Raw genomic sequence first — 25,541 nt, forward strand, 5'->3', positions numbered from 1 at the left:
AAATACCTGCCAGGAAAGAATTAAAAAATGACAGTTTTGCAGCAGCATTGCCAATCTGGAAACCATTCATGGACAATTGTCAATTGTGCTACAAATTGAGTGATTACTTCAATTCTGATGAACAGTTCTATCTTTGGAAGGCCAGTTGTCCCTTCACACAATACATGAGAAACAAACCTGACATGTTACACCAGGGTCTGATCAAGTTTTGATTTGCGGCAGATGCAGATCCTAAATGCATGGTAAACGGATTTCTGTATCTAGGCAAGGACGGAGAATGAATGAGGTTTTCACTTGTGTTCAGAAGGCTGATTTTATCCCTTCCCATATACTACTCACTCTTGTTTCATTTGGGTTATGAAGCTCAAGTGAATTGTTCATATTCTCGGCTACAGTGCAAATTTCTTTTTAACATCAGTATCTTTCGATGTTAAATTAACTCTTCCCACATTGCCTGTTTCTTTGATTTATCACAGCAATCTTCATTTTAACTTTGGCCATTACCAAGTGGTGGTCACTTCCACAATCTGCACCTCTTTTGTTCCAAGCAGGACCATCTACACATTTGGCTGATCACAAAGTGATCGATTTGATTTTGTGTTATCCCATCAGTTGAGACTTTGTGGCATGTCTTATGAGGAAAAGTTGATCCATCTACAACCAAACTGTTATTCAGGCTGCTCATCATTATCATTCTGACAACTGACAGCGATGGAAAGCAGCCCACATTCATACAATAACGTAATTTACTCTTGTCAAACTACTGCTAATAGTTAGCATATACCGAGTGGTCCTCCTGCCCCTTGCAATCTAGTTTTATGCAACCCACCATGTTTATGACAATTCTGAAATACATCGGTCCCTCTCCCTAAACTGGGTAATATAATGAGATGTGTGGTTATGGGCTACAGGACAGCAGGAATCATGCGTGTCACTATTAATTCATTATGAGTACCCTGAACGTACATGTAAAACGAGCACAGATACAAAGGACATATACCTCACAATAGAAGGTGCACACACAGACCAGGAACAAGTATTGTATAGGGTGGGAACTACTTGCTGCACGCAGTAGTTCACTTAGCAGGGGTGCGATCGGAGATGTGAGAGTGGACAGTGCTCGAGGGTTCAGAGGTTCAAAACCCACATGAGGTTTTTCTTTTTAATTTTTTATCGCCAACAGCCTGGGATGTGGGTACCTCTCTTTTAGGGAAATTTTTTTTGCGATAGATAAAAACATTTACTTAATCCCATATTACTCTGTTGTTAGTGAGTGGGCCTGGACTACTACTTGTTAACTTCACATTTAAAAAACCGCAGGTTGTAACGATTGATTATGTTTGGCTAGAGTAGTTTGTTGTGTGTTACTACTGAACACTGCAAACTAGTACTACTTTGCTGTAGCGGATGGGAATGTTTCAGCTATGTAATTACACCAGGGTCTGATCAACCTAAATTCTCCTGCTACCAGTACCTCCCTTACCTCTGTCTTGCTGTTTCCTTCTATTGTCGTGTTGTGTGTGTGTGAGAGAGAGAGAGAAAGAGAAGCCATTTCATCCCTGCCGTCCCACTAAACTTCACCATTTCAGGTCTAATTTCATCTATTCCTGCTGCTTTATGACATTGGCGCTTATTTACCATCATTTCCACTTCCACAAGCGTAATTTCACCAACAACATTATCTTCCACCCCGTGAGCTTGGTTGTTCGTGGCACCACCAGGAAGATTTCCTTCTACGTTGAGAAGATTTCCAAAATATTCCCTCCACCTCTCCAGTGATTCCCTGGGATCTGTTATGAGTTCACCTGAATTACCCAAAAGACCATTTCTTTTTTCCCTCCCTTCCTAAGATTCTTTATTACTGTCCAGAAAGGTTTCCCTGCTGCCTGACCTAGCCTTTCCAGGTTATTACCAGATTCTTCCCACGACTTCTCTTTGGATTCAACAACTATTTGTTTCACTCTGTTTCTTTCATCTACATACAATATCCTGTCTGCATTGGCCCTTGTTTGGAGCCATTTCTGATAAGCCTTCTTTTTACGTTTACATGCTGCTCTCACTTCATCAATCCACCAAGACGTTCGCTTTTTCCCATCTTTACACACAGTTGTTCCTAGGCATTCCCTTGCTGTTTCTACTACAGCATCCCTGTATGCCACCCATTCTCTTTCTATATCCTGAACCTGCTTACTGTCCATTTTTTGAAACTTCTCGCTAATCATATCCATGTACTTCTAATTCCCCCATCCTGGAGATTTTCTACCCTTATTCGTTTGCAGACAGATTTCACTTTCTCTATCCTAGGCCTAGAGCTACTTAGTTCGCTACAGATCAGTCTGTATCATCGAAAAATCCCTGAAAAACCTGTACATTCCTAACAGACTTCCTGAATTTGAAATCGGTTAAGATATAGTCTATTATGGACCTGGTACCCCAGCCTCCCATGTGTAGCGGTAAATAGCCTTATGCTTGAAGAATGTATTTGTAACTGCTAAACCCATTCTAGCACAGAAGTCCAGCAAACACTTCCCATTCCCAATAGCTTCCATATCTTCCCCACATTTACCAATCACCCTTTCGTATCCTTCAGTTCTATTCCCAACTCTCGCATTGAAATCGCCCATTAGCACTATTGCTGTTGACTCTGACTACGATGTCACTCAATGCTTCATAAAACTTATCAACTTTATCCTCATCTCCACCCTCACATGGTGAATACACGGGGACAATTCTCATCCTAATTCATCGAACTGTCAAATCTACCCACATCATTTGCTCATTTACGTGCCTAACAGAAACTATGTTGCATGCAATAGCATTCCCGATGAACGGCCCTAACCCAGACTCTGCCCTTTCCTTTTTAACACCCGTCAAGTACACTTTATAATCTCCTATCTCTTCCTCGTTATCTCCCCTTACCCGAATATCACTTACTCCTAGTACATCCAGTTGCATCCTCTTTGCTGACTGAGCCAGTTCTACTTTCTTTCTTCCATAAGCCCCATTAATATTGATAGCTCCCCATTGAATTCCATTTCGTTTGCCAAGTTGTAAAATTGAAAGAAAAAAAGAAAAAAATAATGGAGTAACAGTTAGAAAGGCAGATAAGAGAAACACAATGGTTCTAATGAATAAGAGTGACTATATCAGTAAAACAGAACTTTTCTTTTCTGATAAGAGTTTCTCCATCATAACTAAAGATCCCACCAATAAAATTCAAAAAAGCTTACAGGAATCTTAAATAATATTGTAAAACTTTTCAGTGAACAATAAATTTCCAAACTTATTTTAATGAATCCAAAACACCCTACTGCTAGATCTTTACCAAAGATTTATAAGACCACTGTTCCAATCAAGCCAATCATTAACTTCAAAAGTAGTTGGACTTACAATGTTTCTCGTTTCATACAAAAATTCTTGACTAAATATTATATATTTCCCAGTAGAACCTCTGCCAAAAATTCTGTTTGCATCCGGGGGATAGCAGGTTCGAATCCCACTATCGGCAGCCCTGAAGATGGTTTTCCGTGGTTTCCCATTTTCACACCAGGCAAATGCTGGGGCTGTACCTTAATTAAGGCCACGGCCGCTTCCTTCCAACTCCTAGGCCTTTCCTATCCCATCGTCGCCATAAGACCTATCTGTGTCGGTGCGACGTAAAGCCCCTAGCAAAAAAAAAAATCCGTAGAAATCAGTAACATCACACATAAACTCAAATTAAATCATAATCATACTATGCACTCGTTCGATATTATGAATATATACACCACCATTACCATAACTGAAACCATGAACATACTTAGACAACCTAAACAAACATTACCTTTTACGTAAACTTGAAATAGAAGAATGTTTACAGATTCTTAATAATAATTACAATAATTATTCTACATTTAATAACACAATTTATTTGCAGAAAGGACTCCCTATGCGATCCCCTATTTCTGGAATTTTGGCAGAAATTTATATAGACAATCTGGAAAAAACAAGATACTCAATAATTTACCAGGTATATTCCAGTGGTCGAGATACGTAGATGACATTTTCACCATTACAGATCAACGCATCACTGACAGTACAACCCTCCTTAATAAACTATGTAAATACTTGAGACACCTACATAACATTCGCTGTTGAATCTGAAACAGATAGATCTTTAAATTTTCTAGATCTTAAAATTAGGAGAAGCGACAAACTTCTAAAATTAGAAATCTTCAGAAAACCCACCCAGACAGCCAACATAATCAGACAAGATTCACTGCACCTGGCTTCCACAAAAAGACCTCCTTTTATATAACATGATATATACAGTAGAGCCTTAAACATTCCCATGTCCAAGAAAGCTTATAAGAAAGAAATTAAAACCATCTATGGGTTTAACAGCAATTTCATCGACAGAATTCTCAATGAGATAAAAAATAAATCCACCACCACACACAAAAAACAAAAGAAAGAGAATACTGATTTGGTCACCTTCACTTTCAACAGCAATAACTTATACCAAATCTCAAATACTTTTAACAAACAGAACCTGAATGTCACCTTTAGAACTAACAACACTACTTCTAAACTTTTCTAGAACACAAACACACTTAACAAATCCAACAAACATTTCAATCAGGGATCTACAAGTTGATGTGTAACCAGTGCAACACCCGCTATACTGGACAAATTAGGAGAAACTTTCATATCCGCTACAAAGAACATGTTAATGCAGCTAAATACAAAAGATTTTCTGCTGTGAGTGAACACATGAAAGATCACAATTACTCATTCTCCACCACAGATAATGATCTAAATATCCTACATATAACCGAAAAGGGAACTTTATAAACATTTTAGAAAATACTTATATAAACCTCGATCAAAAATCAAATCCATCTATAATCTTGACGAAATCCAAGAAAAAACTAAAATCCTGGTTGACACAATAATCGAGAAAGATTTTTAAGCAGAAGCTCAATTAAATCTGTCACAACACACATTACTGGTCCATCCTGCCATACTTCCACTCACTCTCCCTCCTCTCACCCGCCGTTTCTCCCACCCAACGCAATATCGGAATGGTCGCCAGTCAGTGTGGAGGTCAACACAGATCCAACCTGATCTACACAAGTATTGCGCTGGAGGAAAGAGGATGTGAGTAATATTTTGAGACTCTTCATAAAATCTTTTACCTCTATCTCATTTTTCATTCTCATACTCCGCTTTTTGTTTCTACATTCAGATCCTGGCTATACTTGTATTCTCTGTGATGCAATATAATGGATCTTTCAAAAACTTCACTCCGTTTCCAGAAACATGACAGATTAGAACAACATCTGTCTTCACAATTCTTTAAGTATTTCCTCCAGCCAACCAATACTGTATTAAATACGGTAGGACCCACACTTACTTCATTCGTCCAAGATTGAATCCATGTTACATTTTTAACAGATTTCCATTGCACTTATTGAATATATTTTTAATATTGAAGCTATGTACATTTTAACATAAACTCCCATTGCATTTATTGACTGTATTTTATCTCAGATTTTTTATGTATCACTGTTTTTGTTATATGTCTTTCTTCTTTATGTTATGTTGCTGATGATGACCTCTAAGCTAGTTCGAAACTTGTCCTAGGTATTTGTTTAAACAACTATGTATATTTTTAAAAAGGCCATTTATTAAATGGCAGAACTGTATTGAATAGGTGGACCTAATATAATTACATTCTTTTAGAATTTTATCATGGACAAAATTCATGTGACAACACAGCTACTAACAACCCTTGCATCTTGCTGGATGGCGCGGTGCACAGCGGAGTGGAGTGAAGTTGCAGTTGTGTTAGAGAGAACAAACTGGCTGTTTACCATGCACCAAGGTTACTTTATTGTTAGGGACCAAATGTGAAACATAAAATCATCATCATCACAGAACCCCACCAGCGTGCCAGCTAGGGTGGTGTGTTGAACGAGTCTTCGCCATCATTGTCTGTCCAGAAATGCCTCCTCTCTCACCACTGACTCCCAATTTCCTCCTCTTCTCTTCATATTGCCTCTCAGCTGGTGTAGCCATTTCTTCCTAGGTCTTCCAACTAGTTTTCTTCTTTCAACCCTTCTTTATAGGCATGCACATAGTGTTCTTGTACCAGGCATTCGCTTTAAATGTCCATACCATGTTAGTCTTGAAGTCCGTAGCTTCTCTTCTATGAAGTCTACTTCCAGTTCCATTCTGATGGCATTGTTCCTTATATGATCCTTGCATGTTTTTTGGAGGGTAGTTCGTAGGAACTTCATTGCATATATCTGTAGTTTACTAACTTCTCTCTCTTTCAGTGAGAAATTGTGAGAAGTTGTACTGACTGTGTGTGAGAATGGGTACAAATTAATACTGATACAGAGTCATCTTGGTTCTCATGGGCATCTTGGTATCCCAAAGTAGATGCTAACCACTCTGTTTACTATTTCTTTATCTGCAATAACCCTACTGGAAATAATGCTGCCTAGGTATTTGAATACCTGTACACATTGAATGATTTCGCCTTCAAGCTGTATGTGGCAGCCAGTATCGTTCCTACTCATTTTCAGGGCAACAGTTTATGTTGTAACTTTCATCAGATACTGTTTGAATTTACCTACCCATTCATCCAGCCTAGCTTGTACATCTATCTTTATTTCTCCCCAGATGGCTACATCATCAGCAAACACCAAGGTGTGTACTTCTCCATCTCGTTTTCTTTTCAGGTTTTTAAGAATACTGTCCATGACAGTAATGAATAGCAATGGTGAGAGTGCACTTCTTTGACAACCTGGTTGGTATTAAACCATTTTGAATGGCCATCCCCAATATGCACACAACTGCTACAGTTACATTACAGCATCTGGGCCTTGCCTATGAGATATTCAGGCACTCCAAGTTCCCTGAGGCACTTCCATATGATTAGTCTAGGCACCCTATCGTATGCCTTTTCTAGGCCTAAGAATACTACAATAAGGTCTTTGCCTCTCTGCCACTGCTGTTCCATTAACATTGCTAGGGTGAAGATCAGGTCTGTTGTTCTTCTACTGGCTCTGAATCAACACCGTTCATGTTTCCAGGACAGGTCTTATCACTACTCACAGTCTGGTTTCAATATTTTTTCCACTATTTTCAGACCGTGGGAGAAAAATGTCATACCCCTATAGTTGGAGCACTATCATCTGCATCCCTTTTTAAAGAAAGGGATAATAATACCTTTTGTTCAGTCCTATGGAACCCAATTTTCACACCATATTGCTCTCAAAATTCTATATAGCCACTGCAGTCCAGGTATACCTGCTTCCTTGATCATGTCAGCAGCAAATTCATCGATCCCAGCTGACACTACTTTCTGTCTTTTTTAGTACATTTTGCACCTCAGCCTTTCTTCCACCTCTTCAGTAGTTTCTCCCACATTCAGGAATGTATCAAAATAAGTCTACATTTTGTTTCCAATCTCTTGTTCGCGCCTGACTATATTCCTATTACTATTTCTAGTGCTGTGATATCCTATTTGGCAGATCTCTTGCCTTTAACCAGGCTGTACAGCATATTCATGTTTCCTTTACTATCTTCCTGTAGTTTTTGGGTAAAATGTATTGTCATGTGAACTTCTGTTCTTACAAGTTGGTTGAGTCGCCTCAAGAAAAAGTCAATGAAGTGAGTTCATCGCATGATAAAAACAAATATTTTTGGCACCATGTACAATAAATACGCACTTTAAGCCCACATTGTTCTTCACAGTTTTTCTTACTTGTTTGAAGGCAATAATTTGTAGGCACTTCAAACTCGGGAAGTCTTTCCGTTGTGTAATTGGTTGCAAACCACAAACATTTTATCATGTCCTTGAACTGTGGGGAAGAAAACTGAAAGTGAATGAAGGATTGCATTTTCAATATGCTATTTCTCTGATATACATCAAACTGAAAGTCTTCACAATCCAGCACAATGTCTGTTAAACAGCGATACAAAGCCTTCCATTGTCCAAGGGCTGTATTTTCCCTGTAGTGCTGGGAGGAATCTGCAGGGGATTTAAGGATTGGAAAAACTTACTAAAGGAGATGTTCAATAAATTCCCAATTTCTTTGAAATCATTTAAGAAAAGGCTAGGAAAACAAGATAGGGAATCTGCCACCTGGGCAACTGCCCTAATGCAGATCAGTATTGATTGGTTGATTGACTGATTTGGGTGAACTAAATTTAAATTTAATATTTTATACTGATATTTTCCTTACAAATTATTTACTATATTACATGGTGTTTCATAATTTGTCAGGAGAATCCAGGTTTATTATATACTAGCAATTACCCACGGCTTTGCTTGCGTGGAACTCGTAATGTGATCAAAGTAATCATTCCTCGGGATTGTACTAAGACATTATCTAAAAATTCCTAAAGTATAAAAACTCACCCAAAAACTGAGTTTCATTTACCCCACAAATTCTTTGTAAACCATGTTTGTGATATTACCTTTTGGGGCTAAGGCGACCATGCGACACAGAAGTGTATATGTGGGAAACAGTCTTCTCTCACGTCAAAAGAATAAATACATAAATACACCCCCTATTCCCACATCTGTAACATCTTCAGTTTTTGAGATATACATGAGTATCGCCATAAAAAGAATTACCCCTTGATCAGTCCTTCCCCCACCCCCACCCCCATTTAAGTGTATTTCCAAAAACTTAAATACATGTTTCTTTATTTTTAAAGGAGATTCCAAATACCAATTTTCACGTCTGTAACATATACAGTTTTTAATATATAAGTATCCTTATAAAAAATAATTCAACTATTTTTCACTTCTTTTCACCCCCCGTCAAGTGCCTTCTCCGAAAACAAAAAGGTACTTCTCCGAAAACAAAAAGGTACATGTTAGTGCACTTTTAAAGGACTTTCAAATACCAAGTTTCTTGTCTCTAACATGTTAAGTTTTTGACATATAATGTAGGTATACCGGTACTCATATTAAAAATTCAACCGCTTTTCCAATTCCTATCAGCCCTTTAACTGGATTTTCAAAAAACAACAAAATACGTGTTTCATTATTTTTAAAGGTTATTCCAAATACCAGTTTTCATGTCTGTATGTCTGTAACACCTTCAGTTTTGGAGATAAATGTAAACTCATAAAAATAATTATTATTCTTCTTCACTTCTTTCCACCCCTCTCCTGCCTTAAGTGGACTTTCCAAAAACAAAATAAATATGTGTTCCTTTATTATGAAAGGAAATTCAAAATACCAACTTTCACGTCTGTAACAGCTTCAGTTTTTAAGATAAAGTATCCTCATAAACATATTTCAACTCCTTATTTACTTATTTTCAACCCCACACCCCTTACGTAGATTTTCTGAAAAAACAAATGCGTGATTATTTTTAAAGGAGATTCCAAATACTAATTTTCACATCTGTAACATCCTCAGTTTTTGAGACATAAGTATCCTCATAAACGTAATTCAACTCCTTTTACATCCCCCTTCCTACCCATTAAGCTGATTTCCCTCCTCCCCCTCCCCCCAAAGTGCGTGTTTCTTTATTTTTAAAGGAGATTCCGAATACCAATTTTCACGTCTTTATCATCTTTAGTTTTTGAGATATAAGTATCCTCATAAAAATAATTCAAATCCTTTTCCATACCACCCCGTTAAATTGATTTACCCCCCCCCCCCCCGCCAAAAAATGTGTCTCTTTTATTTTTAAAGGAGATTCAAAATACTAATTTTCACGTGTGCAACAACTTTAGTTTCTGAGATATAAGTATCCTCATTCATAGAATTCAACTAATTTTTCAATTAATTCACCCCCTTAATTGGATTTTCCAAAGACTAAAGATTATGTGTTTCTTTACTTTGAAAGAAAATTCCACATTCAAATTTTTATGTCTGTAACATCTTCGGTTTTTGAGATGTAAGTATCCTCAAGAAGAGAATTCAACTCATTTTTTACTCCACCCCGCCCGTTAAGTTGGTTTCTCCCCACCCAAAAAAATGCATGTTTCTTTATTTTTCAAGGAGATTTCAAATTCCAATTTCCATGTCTGTAACCTTCAGTTTTGAGATATAAGTTTCTCCAGAAAAAGAATTCTATTTTTTTAACTTCCTTTCACACTCCCCACTTAAGTGAATTTTCCAAAAATAAACAGTACCCATTTCTTTAAAACACGAAGATCACGACTGTAACATCTTCAGTTTTTGAGATATATGTATCCTCGTAAAAGGAATTCATCTGCGTTTTCTCCCCCCTCCCTACCAAGTTGATTCCCCCCATCAAAAAATGCGTGTTTATTTTTAAAGGAGATTCCAAATACCAGTTTAAACATTTGTAACATCTTTAGATTTTTGGTATATATATTCAATACAAATCATCCAACTAATTTTTCAATTCTTTCAACCCCCTGCCCCCCGTTAAGGGTTTTTCCGAAAACAAAACAATACCTGTTTCCTTATTTTTAAAGGAGATTCCAAATACCAATTTTCACGTCAGCAACATGTTAGGTTCTTGAGATATACTGTAGATATGCTAATTTTAAAAATTTACCCCCTTTTCAGTTCCCCATAAGTGGATTTTCCAAAAAATATATTTATGTTTCTTTACTTTTACAGGAAATTCCAATGACCAGTTTTCAAATCTGTAATATATTACCTGCCTGAGATAATTTGCAGATATAATCTTTTTTTAAACTTCACCCCACTTGTCACTCCTGTTCACCCCCTATTCATCGGATTATCCAAAAACACAAAAATACGTGTTTCTTTATTTTCATAGGCGATTCCAAATTCCAATTTTCATGTCTGTAACATCTTCAGTTTTTGAGATATAAGTCTCCTCATAAAAGGTGTTCAACCACTTTTCTCCCATTTTCACCCCCTTAATGGGATTTTCCAAAAACAAAAAAGTACCTGTTTCTTTATTTTTAAAGGAGATTCCAAATACCAATTTTTGCATCTGTAAACTTTAAAGTTTTTGAGATATAGGTATCCTCATTTTAAAAATTCACCTACCTTTTCAACATCCATTAATTGGATTTTCCAAAAAAGATTTTTAAAGGAGATCCCAAATACAAATTTTCAGGTCTGTAATATTTTCAGTTTCTGAGATATAAGTATCCTCGATAAAGGCATTTAACCCTTTTTTTCACCCCTCCTATTGTGATTTTCTTTATTTTTAAAGAAGATTCTAAATACCAATTTTTACATCTGTAAACTTTTAAAGTTTTGAGATATAGATACACTCATTTTAAAAGTTCACCCCCTTAGCGACGGAATACCCAAAAATCCTCCCTTAGCGAGCACCTACATTGTAATATTAAATTATCCCCAAAATTTCATTCCTTTATGACCAGTAGTTTTGGCTTGGCGATGATGAATCTTTCAGTCAGGACAAGTTTTTTTATATATATAAGATTGTTTAGAATAGGCCTCAGAACTCACCCCCCCCCCCCCCCCCCCCCGCCAAAAACCCTCTTGATTCTCCCTGTAATATTCAAACCTTAGTCCTTACAGGGTAAAGTTTAACTACACACATCAGAGCGGGGTTTTAAAGATACGTAAAAACATCTGTAGTTTTCATCTACCTGACTGCTGCCTACAACAGGGTATATAAAGAAGGACATCTGTGTAAATAGTTCAGAGTCATCCCCTTTCAAACCACTTTGAGACTGATCAATAACATGCTTTCAGACAGGTATTTTAGGGTAATCCAGGGTAATCTCACAAGCAAACAAAGAAAGCTAAATAATGGCCAATCTCAGAGGGTTGGTACCTTTGTATTTCGGACTTACCTGAAACCAGTGAAAAGAAATTTGGTTATGCTGACGCCTTGGCCTTGGCTGCTCAACATAAGGAGTTCAAAACTGCTGAGAACACTATAACTGATGATCTTAACAAACTATATAAATATTTCACCTCGTAGAGAGATCAACTGCTTTGCGGACACAAGTAACAGACACTCTCGAAACAACAACAAAATCAAAACATAAAATGAAAACGTTTAAAAAGCACAGGTAACTTACCTTAAGAAGGCCAGGGTGTCCAGAGTAGATAAAAAAAAGGGACCAGGTGGATCGAATATTTCTTCTGAGTGCAGATAAATTATCAAGTTGTAAGAAATAATTACTACCTTTGGAAATCAAGAAAATATATTTAAATTGAGATGGAAAGAAAACAAAAACTAACAGAAATTTGCATGTCGTCGCCTCTTTAAATATCAGGAAAAAACAATATAAAAGTAAGTCACTAAAACAGAAAAGAAGATAAACAACCTTAAAAATTAAAATGCTAATTAGAACCCGGTCGGCCAATGCAGAAAAGTAAAATGGTAGTAAAACAATAAAACTATTACAATAAATAAAATAAAAATAAAAAGTGGAAAACTAAAACATCAACCTCCTTTTGTATTTTTTTAAACAGAAGGTTCACACCAAAGAGCCAGTGAAAATTTAGAGTTGTTTAATTTTGATGGTACCAAAGACATTCCACCGAACTTCCGCAAGGATCATTTCATCATCATCCACAAGATGAAATGTGCCAACAGGTATATATAGACATGAATAAATGTGGAAAATAACAGTACGTAGAAAAGTGAAGGAAAAATACTCAAATATATCCCAAGAAGAAATTGTACCAACATGGGATGCCAAAAAAATACAGAAGTCTTAAGTAGAATTAAACCATGCCTGCTTGTTACAACAATAATTATCATCATCACCATGACAACAAAAACAAAATGAATCACAAACTCTGGAACAATACACAATGTGGAAAACCACATACCAAAACAATAGACAGTCTAGCAGATCCCACTACATAAAAGAATCACAAGGTTAAGTAAAATAAGATTTTCACCAGAAAATTATATAATTAAAAGGGATCTGATTATTTCAAAAAAACTTGCCGAAGCCCCAGTGGTAGTCAAACTGCCTCTTACACAACTTTTTACCATCCTAGGTTTTATCCAATGGTACAACACCACACCAAATTAATAATAATAATAATAATAATAATAATAATAATAATAATAATAATAATAATAATAATAATAATAATAATAATAATAATAATAATAATAATAATAATAATAATAATAATATTGTAATAAAATAAACCCCATAGACAGAGAAACAATTTTACGAAAAGTATTATAATAACAATAACAATAAAACATAACTGGCAAGAATTACTCAAACCCAAAAAGAAACATAAGAAGCCCAACTACATTTCAATTTAAGAAAGAAGTCAGGTGAAATAATCCAAGATTGTGTAAAATAATAATCACTCCACTACACAATACTGACGATGAAAGTGAGGGTTTTGGAAATTAAAAAAAAAAACTACAATATTGTAGAAATAACGAGGACGACGATGACTAGAACAGTTTAGGGTGATCACATCGTACTTAAACCCTTTCATTCAAGGATGCATGTCAGCAGGGAAGACCTCCATCAGACGCTGACACACCACACGACGTTGCTCCATCACGACAAAACTCGTAATGGCTGACAATTTGCTTGCCGGCCACAAACTCCAAGCTAAGACAACATGCCATGCTCCCATTGGCCAGAACAAATCAGAAGTTCTTCTCGCTACCAACAAGCAGCAGCTCCAGATGGGAGGCTGTGCTCAACGCACAGGGGAGAAGTAAATCCAGAATAAGAGAGACAGAAAGTCACGGAGAAGGTAATTGAAGAAAGATTAACAGGAAAATAATTCCCAGGTGACACAAATTTCCATATCGAAAATATTAATGGAAGGAGGGTAAAATAAATTCTATTACAGCCTCCCTCCTCAAAACTTGCCATTATTACAGACATTATTTACTTCATAATACCGTAGTCTAGAAGTATACTCATTTTTACAATACGATTCACATAATAAAATGACCAGGGTACCAAATCTACCTTCAAAGACACCATACCATATAGATAATGCTTCACACTTAAGTGGCACACCTGCTTACAGGCTAAATTCATGTTAGGTTTAACACAATACCACGAAGATACAGTCATTATCCACTACACAACCAATAGGCAGGCCACACACGGGACGCGTCAAGTCACGTCAGCGACACAGAGACATGACGCATCAGAAAGGAGCACATTGATAAGCAAGGGAAAAACAAAAATCGCCGCACACCGGTCTGCGTCTTGATGATATCATCAGCATCCTGCTGCAGACACGGGCGATAAGACACTGCATGTTCCATTTCTATGCGTCATGTCTTAAGCAAACACTTTCTCGTATAGTTCTGTTCCTGCTTTTTCTGAGCAGTGCCAGCATGAATGAAGAACAAATCAACATTAAATTAGTACAATCCGTGGAGAAATATCGAATAATATATAATTATTCGCTACCAGGACATTCGAATAAGAACGAGGTGGATAAAGCTTGGCATGCAGTGTCCAAAGAATTAAATTTAAATGGTAAGTAACTTACATTCAGTAACATATTTATTAATTAGGTCCATGTACAGTAATGACATGTTTAATTATGTAAGAATAAACATTTCTTGCGCAACCAGAATTACTGATAATGTATAGTACAGCTATATTTATATTTATTCTATAGCGTACTTATTCTGCCAAGAAAAGGCTACGTTTGGTTTCATAAAGTAAGAACACAAGTGATTTCTTAATTTAACAGCCTCAACTGTTGCTCTTCTGTTGCAGGGTTGCAATCTCTGCAAAACACGCATCGTATTGTCAGTATTTTCATCCTTATCTGTTACACTCGGTTCACTAAAAACGCCGTCTTTTAGTCTAATGAAGTTATGCAGGACACAAATTGCTCGTATTATGTTGTCTATTTTATCAGGTTTGCAGGCTATAGCTGTACCGAGAACTCTAAATTTAAAAGCAAGCATTCCAAAACCACATTCTACACTATTTCTAGCTCTGCTAAGCCTATAGTTAAAAATCCGCCTTTCATTTGTAAGTTCTCTTCTCGTATAGGGTCTCATGATATGCTTCTGTAATGGGAAAGCTTCATCACCAACGAAAAAATAAGGAAATGGTGAACAGTGATCATCATCTTTCGGTAGCCTCTTGGGATCAGGTATATTCAGTGTGCTCTGCTGAAGGTTTCTTCCTAAAGCTGAGTTTCGCAATACGCCACCATCACTATTTCTGCCATAGTCACCAGCTTCTATAACAATGAAAAGTCCATCTGCATCAACCAAAGCTAAAAGAACAACAGCAAAATAGCCCTTGTAGTTATAGAAGGATGAGCCACTGTTTCTGGGACACTGGATACGAACGTGTTTCCCGTCTATGGCACCAATGCAGTTAGGCATATTCCAGAGTTCCAAATATCTTTCGGAAATGTTCTCCCATAACTCCTTTGAGGGTGCAGGCATAAACTCAGGTTGAAGTGTTGTCCATACTGCCGAACACACTTCATCCACAATTTTGCCGATTGTTGTTTCTCCTCTTTTAAACTGAAAACTCAAGCATCTGAAGCTGTTGCCAGTAGTTAAGTACCTGGAAAAAATGACCATGAATACTATTACTGCTAAATTAAATTTTAAAAAGCTTGTAAAAAATATTTTTGCCAAATTAAACTATTGACAATTGCACTCATATACATACATTCTATAAATTTAATATCATTGAACTGCACTGTTTTTTTATAAAATGTTTATTGTGAATTTATTTTTTATGTGTTAATAAGCATTCATTGGTATAGCTATTGTATGTATAGTCCTACTATAGGGCTCTGGCCTCAAGGACATCCTTTATATGAAATAAAATAAATAAATAAAAATTAATAATAATAATAATAATAATAATAATAATAATAATAATAATAATAATAATAAGAAGAAGAAGAAGAAGAAGAAGAAGAAGAAGAAGAAGAAGTGTATTTTCTCATTGCAGTGGCCACCTGTAAAGACAAATGGAGAAAATGTAGGAACTGTTGGTCCAGATACTTAAGGCAAGCTCCTACCAGTGGTTCAGCAGCAGTAACCAAAAAGCCCTATCTTGCAGACTACTTGGCGTTTTTGACACCATTTACGAAATCAAGAAGACAAGTGGGAAACGTAGAAAATCCGTATGAAGAGGAGCAATCTGCTACAGGGGAACAACCATCATCTGTGGCCATGACAGAAGAAAACGATGAGGAGAATAGTGCTCAAGAAATTATGCAGCCGCTACCTCGAACACGTAGAAGAGATACAAAAAGAAGCGCCATTAAAATGGATATTGACGAAGTTTTCTCTTCATATATTCAGATGTAAACAAAACGTACGGCTGAAGCGGAGTGTAATAACCCAGATGAGTTGTTTTTCAAAAGCCTGCTACCAGATGTGGCTAAATTATCACCTGCAGCTAAAAGCTCATTTAAGTTGTTTGTGCAACAAAAATTAAATGACATGCTGTACGGATCAGCCAGGAATGTTCAGTGTAGTGATACTCATTCCCATCCATCAACTTCCGTATTGCAATACGGTGGTCAGACGGGCTCCTCATATACTATCTCACCATTCTCGTATGCAGTGAATTTACCAGAAGAAAACGAGGAAGAACGTGGTCACTCATACTGATAAGGCGTAGTTACAAAGACAGCACTGTATGGTATAGAGTTATAAGTGAAAAAACCAAAACATTGTACACATATTATTTATATACTTTGTCAATATGAACAATTTCACAGCTGTGTTCGTCATCTAATAAATAATTTAATGTTTTTAATAACAAATTATTATTCTAAGCTTTGAACTTACCTTAGTGTTATAAGTAGCTTATCATCAGGACTTATAGCCTTCTTGTAGTTTGTGTCTTGTTTTCTTAATAATGGAGAAATTTTCTGAAGAAGTTCTGTATAGCTTGCGGGGTAGATTCGGTAGTATGACTGGAATTTTACCGGATCTTTTAGTAAATCATGCGCTAAGGTATAAGCACCATGTTGAGCACATGACATATTAAAATCATGAATCCATTTTCTTTTCCTCTTGTTACGCAATTTCAACCCCATGTACAGCAAAACATCATCTTCACTCGACGAGGCCATGTTAACAGCTGATAATGCGTAGCGTATTGATGCAGACACATGCTTCTCCGGTGTGCGGGTACAAGTCGGCATCACGAGTGCGACAAACAAGCGAGACGTTTTTCATGTTGCGTTGCAGATGTTGACGCGTCCGGTGTGCGGCCTCACATAGTGTTTAAATTTTCTAAGCACAGAATCAGTCAGGTTTGCTTATTACATCCATGCGTTCACGTGAAGACATGCATCATCACTGTTCACATTTAAGTCAAAGAAGGTTGATGCAAAGAATTAATTCCCAATTATGCGTTTGTTCACACATTTTCACTAACCTCGAAGGTAGAATAGTTCGTTACACGTTTGGCAAAGTCAAGGCATATACCAAATTGTCACATACTAGACCATTTCAAATCGGAAGTTCCTTCACAGTTTGCAACAAATGCTTAATGCATTAAACGACACACGCAAAGGGAAAGTATGCCAAAGAAAGTCAAGTGTCAGTACTTTATATTTTATTCATCCTAAATTCCATTGCATCATACGTCACTATGTTGAAATTCTACCCTTATAAACGTTCCAAACTTAGTTCCTATTCTAACTATTAGGCTTCAAACGACACACGCAAAGGGAAAGTATGCCAAAGAGAGTCAAGTGTCAGTACTTTATATTTTATTCATCCTAAATTCCATTGCATCATACGTCACTATGTTGAAATTCTACCCTTTTAAACGCTCCAAACTTGGTTCCTATCCTAACTAATGGGCTTCAGTTTTAAGGGAACACACCATCTTATTTTGTTTCCATTGCCATAACTGCATTAAAGGACAAGAATAAAACGCAAACAATGCAAGGGAAGACCGGACAGAAAAACAGACGAACCAAATTGGTGAATATTTTTCTACATACTAAAGTAGCATAACTTTATATTACAATCAAGCGACCTAGGACTACAATATACCACCACATTAGATTAAAGAACCACCAGAAATGAATACTAGGTACACAACCAAAATCACAGTAGAATTCATAGAAAATTAGTATAAGCAAGATAAAACTAAGCACATAAACAATAGTATACAGAATTCAAGTTACATAATAAGATGGACGTATTTACATCACACAAGAACTGACAAAAGGGCGAGTGCAATGCTTCACAAGGCCAAAGGATTTCAAAAATCCCAACACATGCCTCAACATCATAAACAATACCAATTACTCTTTCACAACTACATAGCGTTTCACATACAATACAGTCAGTCACCAGAACGTACTCATGGTTTAGAAGAACACCATGAACACATAATGAAGGGGTGGAGGGGGTAAATCAAGCATCCTTCGCTAATTCACTTGCATTAGCACCAACTTTACAATACAGGAGTAAGGAGGCAAGCATAAACTCCAAGATAAACACAGGTTGAATTCACGATGCATAAGATATATGGACATAAATTACCCATAACAGGTAAATCACAGAATGAGAACATTTAAGTGAACAAAATCGGATAGAAGCAGCAACATCTCAACTCCACAAACAAACCCAAGAAGAAGGACAAGAAGAATAAAGAACTAAATATGGGAGGAACAGATTGCAGAATGACTCCTCCCCAAAACATTAATTCAAATTATATGACATCCACGGGAGTTTAAAAAAAAATTTCTTGCCTGGGCAAAACAATGAGGGAAGAAATTGAAGGAGATATAATTATCAATAAGGGTGGCGGGTGCTAGCAATAGTTACTCAACAACGATCTTCACCATGTAATAATGCTAAAAACAAGATCACGATGTAATGTCATGAACCTTTTACAATACCACTATCACCATGGATAACAACGGAAAAGTAACGTAACAAGAAAGGGAAAGAAAACTCAGAAATGCTATAAAACCTAAGGTTGCATAATTCAACAACTTCACAGAATAAGGCTATAATATTAGTATCAAGGATAGGTAACCTAATTTTGAAAGAAGAGCACAAGGTAACTCAAATCAAGAAACCTAACCAGACCAATAAGACCAGAAAGTGAGAACCAAACCCAATTCAATTGTCCCAAGGGACCTCAGTGAAATACCGGGCTAATAATAAGTGAGGTGGTGAGCCTCCCACTATGGGATGGAAACAACCACCTAAATATATTCCCAAGACAAAGAAATAAGGTAAAATAAAATATATCAATGAAGGAAATAGGTCTCACCAGATTGAAAATCTCAAAGGCAGTGAAGAAGAAATAAATAACCTAACTTGAAGATCCCATACTCCACAAGCAGGCAAAACCTCAGTACTGGCCATAAGTCTAGCTAGTAATCCCATACTTACTAGTTTTAACAACACAGATCAGTAAGATAGTTAAGGCGACACTCCGGAGATAAAAAGATATTTTTACCCAATGCATGGATTTTCACCAAACTTTGTGGGAATGTCATCTACATAAAAGTAGAGATATCACAAACATTTCATTCATATACAATTAATAGTTTTTTGAAAAGAAATGTTTTTGAATTTAAAAAAAATTAATTCCAGTTTTTCATGAAATTTAATTAATATGTTAATGTAAATTTGTAATTAGGTAGATAATACTTCTTTTAAAAGCAATAAATATCAATTTTTCTGTACATAATTTATAAAAGAAGATATATCGTACTAAATTTTGTGTAATTTTAATGATTGGTGATGGTGGTGATTATTGTTTTAAGAGGAAGTACAACTAGGCAACCATCCTCCATATAACACTAATCAGAGAGAAAAATGGAAGGGATCCAACAGTTCGAAAAATGAAGAAATTGGCCAAAGGAAGACAAGGGCCATGAAGGGCGTGAAAATGAAAGACTCCCTAGCCCTTGCAAACCTCATAGCGTCGGGGTCGGAAAAGAAAAAGAGTTGACCAAGGGAGGTTGGACAGGATAGATGAAAGTGAGGAGCCTGGCACAAGTAAGTGGAAGCAATGCCAGGACTCAGCTGAGGGCCCCATGGTTGCCAACCCATGTTCCAAAGTTCAGAGCCCCTGAGGCCCCTTCTAGTCACCTCTTACGATAGGCAGGGGATACCGTGGTTGTTATTCGACCGACCCCACACACAGGGGGAGTAATTTTATCGATCTAAAATCTTGGACTTAAAAATCTCTACTACTTGAAAAAATCTGCAATCAAAAATTCCATACACAGATTTCTTAATTTAGCTGTGATACATATACTGTACAAATTTTGTTTCAACTGGCTGAATATTATGGGAGAAAAATGGGATTTAAATGTAAAAATTACAACTGGCAGGAAAATTAAAGCAAAGTTCAAGTGATATTTTCTTCCTCATTCATTACCTAAAAGTCATCAGAACCGTATGTTTTTCCTACCCATCCTTTCTTAGCAGCTTCTGTACGGATACCGGTAACTCTGGAAGCTTCTTCTTCTTCTTCTTCTTCTTCTTCTTCTTCTTCTTCTTCTTCTTCTTCTTCTTCTTCTTCTTAGAACAGAAAATGATTCACCTGCATTTTGTTTTTCACAATGCAACCTTTCCTGAGTCAAGGTTATGAGGATTGTAGTTTCTGTCATGTCATGATTGTTGGGTATAGGTGCAGGGCTTGCATGGCTTGAAGTTGATGTGACACTTTCCTGATGAGAACAATCTGATTCAGATAACATTGCATGACCTTTTGTCCCTGATTTTTCAATGCAGACTCCTGTTCGGTAATAGCTGATCCCCAATCTCTTTCCTATCAAAAGTTCAGCAATTCGTCACTTAGTTAAGGCTGATTTATGTTTACGCATATTGTTTATTCCCTTGAATACAAGCTATCAATTATTACAGCACACCGTCTTTCAATAATAACAGTATCTTGATACGCAACTACAAGATGTTACTTGAGTGCGTACTTCACAAAAGTAAACAGACTCGCTACCACCAAAGAACCCACAAAAAAGATTAAACATACAAGAATAACAAAACTTATAGTTGTCGGCACTATTGTAGTACGATCAGGAATCCCAATACAAGCATAAAATGTTGCTTAATGACAGTCGAGTACTGAAATATTAGTCCGTAACAGGCTTTATAAATTCATTCAGAAATATTGTAGGTCTTACAGCTTAAGTCAGTATAAATATATCGGGAGAAGGAGGGGGGGCTGTTGGCCCATCCCATGGATGCCTAGTTGCAAAGAAAAAGCATATTTGATTGAATGGAAACATGACAATGACATCATTACCTAACAAAACAGTTCAGCAGATGCCACGCCCATTTCTGCTGTGCGCAGACTGGCAAACAAAGCATTATTTACATGATAAATTGTTTGAATTCAATGAAATAAATTTGTGACAAGAAAGAAGACACTCAATCCTTTCAATTTCAGTCATTAAAAAACTGCCAAAATGACCAAAATATTGATTTTTATCTCCGGAGTGTCGCCTTAAACTCACCACAGAGGGTAACTAAGATAGCATCCGAGAGACACCATAGAGTGGTAGGTAAAATAAATGAAACTACAATAAACCAAAACGAACAATGTAATGAGACATCAGAAGGATAGGTAAGGTTACCACACCAGAGATGACAACCCAAAACATTTTTCAATGAAACAAATTCCCAGAAGTTGTAGATATATAAATTTAGGTACCCCTGACTACTAGGTACAATGACAGATGGACAGTGGTATATTACCAACAAAAGTACCTCGACAACACATCTACATTACACAACTGGAGCACATGAACAAACCTATGAAGTAAAAGGAATCAACAGAATCCCCATGCACATGCCTCACAGATACCACCAGAATAGTAAACAGGCATACAACCATAACCTATAATGAACCCCAAAACACAACACTAGGAAAAGGATCAACCGGAAAGTCAAAAGGAGATAACTCCTCAGATCAGATTCCTAAACACACCATCAAACACACAAGTTGAACACACCGCAACAGACATAACAACATAACAAGAAACACTCTAGCCTGGTAGACAAGGTTCACAGACTGTACCTCTTACATACATCCACAACTCAAGGAAACAGAATAACTTTGGAACGCAAAAACCATTAACAGAATACAGACCCCAACATGATAATCATAAATCTAACCTGACATTAAATAATGGAGAAACATGTTTGCAGAAGAAATTCATTACACTACAGAAGAATCCAAAGGAGCAAATGTTAAAAACAGAGAAATTAGAACATAATAGTGGCACAGGCAACCACTCATCAACTAGGTTTAACTTGAGATAGATGAAGCCGTCTAATACTCTTGGCGATGGGATCACTCACCAACAATGATACAGGAGACAAGAATTGCAAAATAGTACATGGCCCTTGGTACCTAGGGGCAAGTTTAGAGGAAAACTTGTTGACAGCCATGCTAACAGGTTAGCATTTGATGAAGACCTAATCACCTTACTTTCAACTTAGTGGGCTTTCTACCTTTCTTGTAACTTTTCCAAATTTTCTCACATGATACGGTCAACTTACTTCTAGCTTCATGCCAGGTTTTTCGGACACCTTTAGGTTGAGATAGGTTAGGTAAAAGATCTTCAATATGAAGCATGTTAGACATTGGAGAAAAGGGGGTATAATAAAACATGAGTGACAGAGGTTTTGCCATGCAATTCATCAGAAGCAGAATTGAAAGGCGTATGATAACCAGTGTAAACAGGAATCCCACTTGGTTTGGTTATCATGACCATAAGCATTAAGAGCAGACTTCAAATTCCGGTTCATCCTCTCAGCATAAGAGGGATTAGGGCAATATGAAGTTGTCGTAACGTGCAGAATGCACAACCCAAGCAAGTACTTCTTAAACAAGTGGCTAGTGAAAGCACTGGCATTATCTGACACTAAGAACTTTGGCGGACCAAAAGATGCAAAAACAGAGTTCAAACAGTTGATAGTGGTATGGGAATTAGTTGATCTAGTAGGAAAAATCCAATAGAAGCGAGAGAATGCATCAATACGTAGTAAAATGTGAGTGTTCCCGAGGGAAGATCGAGGAAGAGGACCTACATAATCGGTAAATAACCTCTCCATGGGACAAGATGCTTGAGAAGAAGACAAGGAACCAACTTTCCAATTTCCACAAGGTTTGCTAATAACACAGGTTTTACAGTTTTTAACCATATCCCTAATGTCCTGATCCATTCTTTTCCAAATAAAGAATTGTCTGATCTTTTATCTAGTCTTGAAGACACCCAAATGAGCACCAAGAGGGGAACAGTGATAATACTTGAAAATTACAAGTATAGGGATCTTTGGAGCAACAATTTTGAGGTTACGATCGTCATGAGCCTTACAACAGAGAACCCCTTTGGAGAAGGAGTATAGCTTGACTAGAATCCCAGAATTAATTTTGTTCTTAATTTCCTTCAGTTCCAGATCTTGTTTCTGATGGTCACTAAGTTCATGATACAGCTAGGGAAGGTCAGAAAGATTGTCAACAACACCAACAGTACTAACCCCTTCAAGGTTCTCAACATCAGACTTCTCTTCAATATCACTATCGCCGTTGAACATCCAACCGAGACTGTTGGCGATGACGTTCTCTGATCCCCTAATATGCTTGACATTAAAACTGAATGAAGATATCTGGAGAGCCCACCTAGTAAGTCCCCCAGTTCTTTTAGGTCTATTAAACACCTAAGACAGAGCCTGATTTTCGGTCTCAAGATCAAAGTTGACGTGTTCAATATATGAACTAAATTTTTCTAAGGCAAACATCACAGATAGACATACACAGAATATCTGCTCTCCAAATTAACCAAAATTCTAGACACAAAAGCAACAGGCCTATGCCCTTCATCATACTCCTGTAGCAACACACCAGCAATTGCCTTACACGAGGCATCAGTCTGAATGATGAAGTGCCTATTGAAGCCAGGAATACCTAAGACCAGGGCATTCATAAGAGCAGATTTTAATGCCTCAAAGGCTTCCTGTTGAAGACGATTCCAGATGAATCTGACGTCCCTACGCCTTAGATGATTGAGGGGAGCAGCGATTTCAGCAAAGCTGGGGATGAATTTCCTTTTTTAAAAATTGACCATTCCAATAAAATGGGCTATTCCTTTAATGTCCTTGGGTGGTCTAAAATCCCTAATGGCCTGGGTGCGGGTATGACGAACTGACACCCCTTCCTACGACACAATATGCCCTAAGAACAATATGCTAGGTTTAGCGAAGGCGACCTTGGAAAGCTTGACTGTGAGGCCAGTGCCTTTAAAGTTAAAAATTTCATTGTTCTGTGTTGAAGAATATTACAGTTGAAATAATTGATAAAGAGATTCAACCTATTCAATACAAAAGAATAAGAAATGTAGTGAATTACATTCTTATTTAATAATAAGTAGAAGTGGTACCGGTTTCGACCCTAGTCCAGGTCATCATCAGCCGATTAAAACATGAAAAACAATGCATAGGAAAAGGAGATAAAAGATCAAGTACACTCCGGATCAGTAGAAGAGGCGATAAAATGTAACTTAAAAGAAAACAGTGCATAATTTTCTGAGCGGCAGTATGGCACACATTCAAGGACTTTATGAACATGGTCCATACGCTCAGCAAAGGTTGCAGAAAAAATTACGAGGTCATCTAAATAACAGAATATGAACTTAAACTTATATCGGTAAAGATGGAATCCAGCAACTGGATAAGGATGGCCGCAGCACACGATAGACCAAATGGAAGCCCAAAAAATTTATATATAAATTCCAATCAGTTGTGAATGCTGTTAGAGGAATGGATTCCTTGGAGAGAGGAACCTGGTAGTTTGATTGATTGAGATCTAACACAGTAAAGATCTTGACCCCAGAAAACCACCCAAAACAGGTATATAAATCAGGCAACAGGAGAGACTGGAGGATGATCTTTTTATTTAGAAAACAATAGTCAACTATAGCTCTGAATCCACCAGAAGGTTTAGGGAAAAGAAATACTGATGAAGCACATGGGGAAGTAGAAGGTCTTATAACCCCATCTTCCAACATTTGATCAATAATTTTCCTCGGTTCAATCATGCGAGGAGGAGAAAGATGGTATGGGGGTGACCTAACAGAAGTATGGTCAGATAATTCAATTTGATATTCAAGAACATTAGTTAAGCCAAATTTGTTAGCAAACACCTCAGGAAACTGTTTACACAGTACGCGTACTTGTTTGGCTTCACTTTCAGACAGGTGATGAAGATCCAGTTTAGCAATATCAGAGATTTCCTCAGATGTTAGATCACCAACACAAGCCACATCATGACCATGAAAGGGAACATCAGCAAAGTTAAATTTATGGTTAAGACAAAACTTCAAGAAAAAACTCCACACTGAAGGTCCAAGACTAATCCAACACCAGATAAATTAGTACCCAGAATATCACAGGAGAGTTTAGATGTCACTAAACATGGAATCTTCCAAGTAAAATTGCCGATCCTAAGTTTCACACTTACAGACCCTAGTATTTCCATCTTATTCTCGTTAGCAGTAACATACTTAATTTCAACATGTTGCAAGGGGTACAGTTTATAAGCACATTTCATTAAATATAACATTTTAAATAGATCAAAGACACAACACTCCCTGAATCAATCAA

General features: G+C 36.9%; 1 pseudogene; it reads left to right on the plus strand.

Annotated features, from left to right (window-relative positions):
- The first annotated feature begins 14,276 nt into the window (after window positions 1-14,276).
- On the plus strand, window positions 14,277-16,541 carry LOC137497050 (uncharacterized; annotated as a pseudogene).
- The last annotated feature ends 9,000 nt before the right edge of the window (window positions 16,542-25,541 follow it).

Source organism: Anabrus simplex, chromosome 1 (assembly GCF_040414725.1).
Source record: "Anabrus simplex isolate iqAnaSimp1 chromosome 1, ASM4041472v1, whole genome shotgun sequence".
Classification (NCBI taxonomy): domain Eukaryota; kingdom Metazoa; phylum Arthropoda; class Insecta; order Orthoptera; family Tettigoniidae; genus Anabrus; species Anabrus simplex.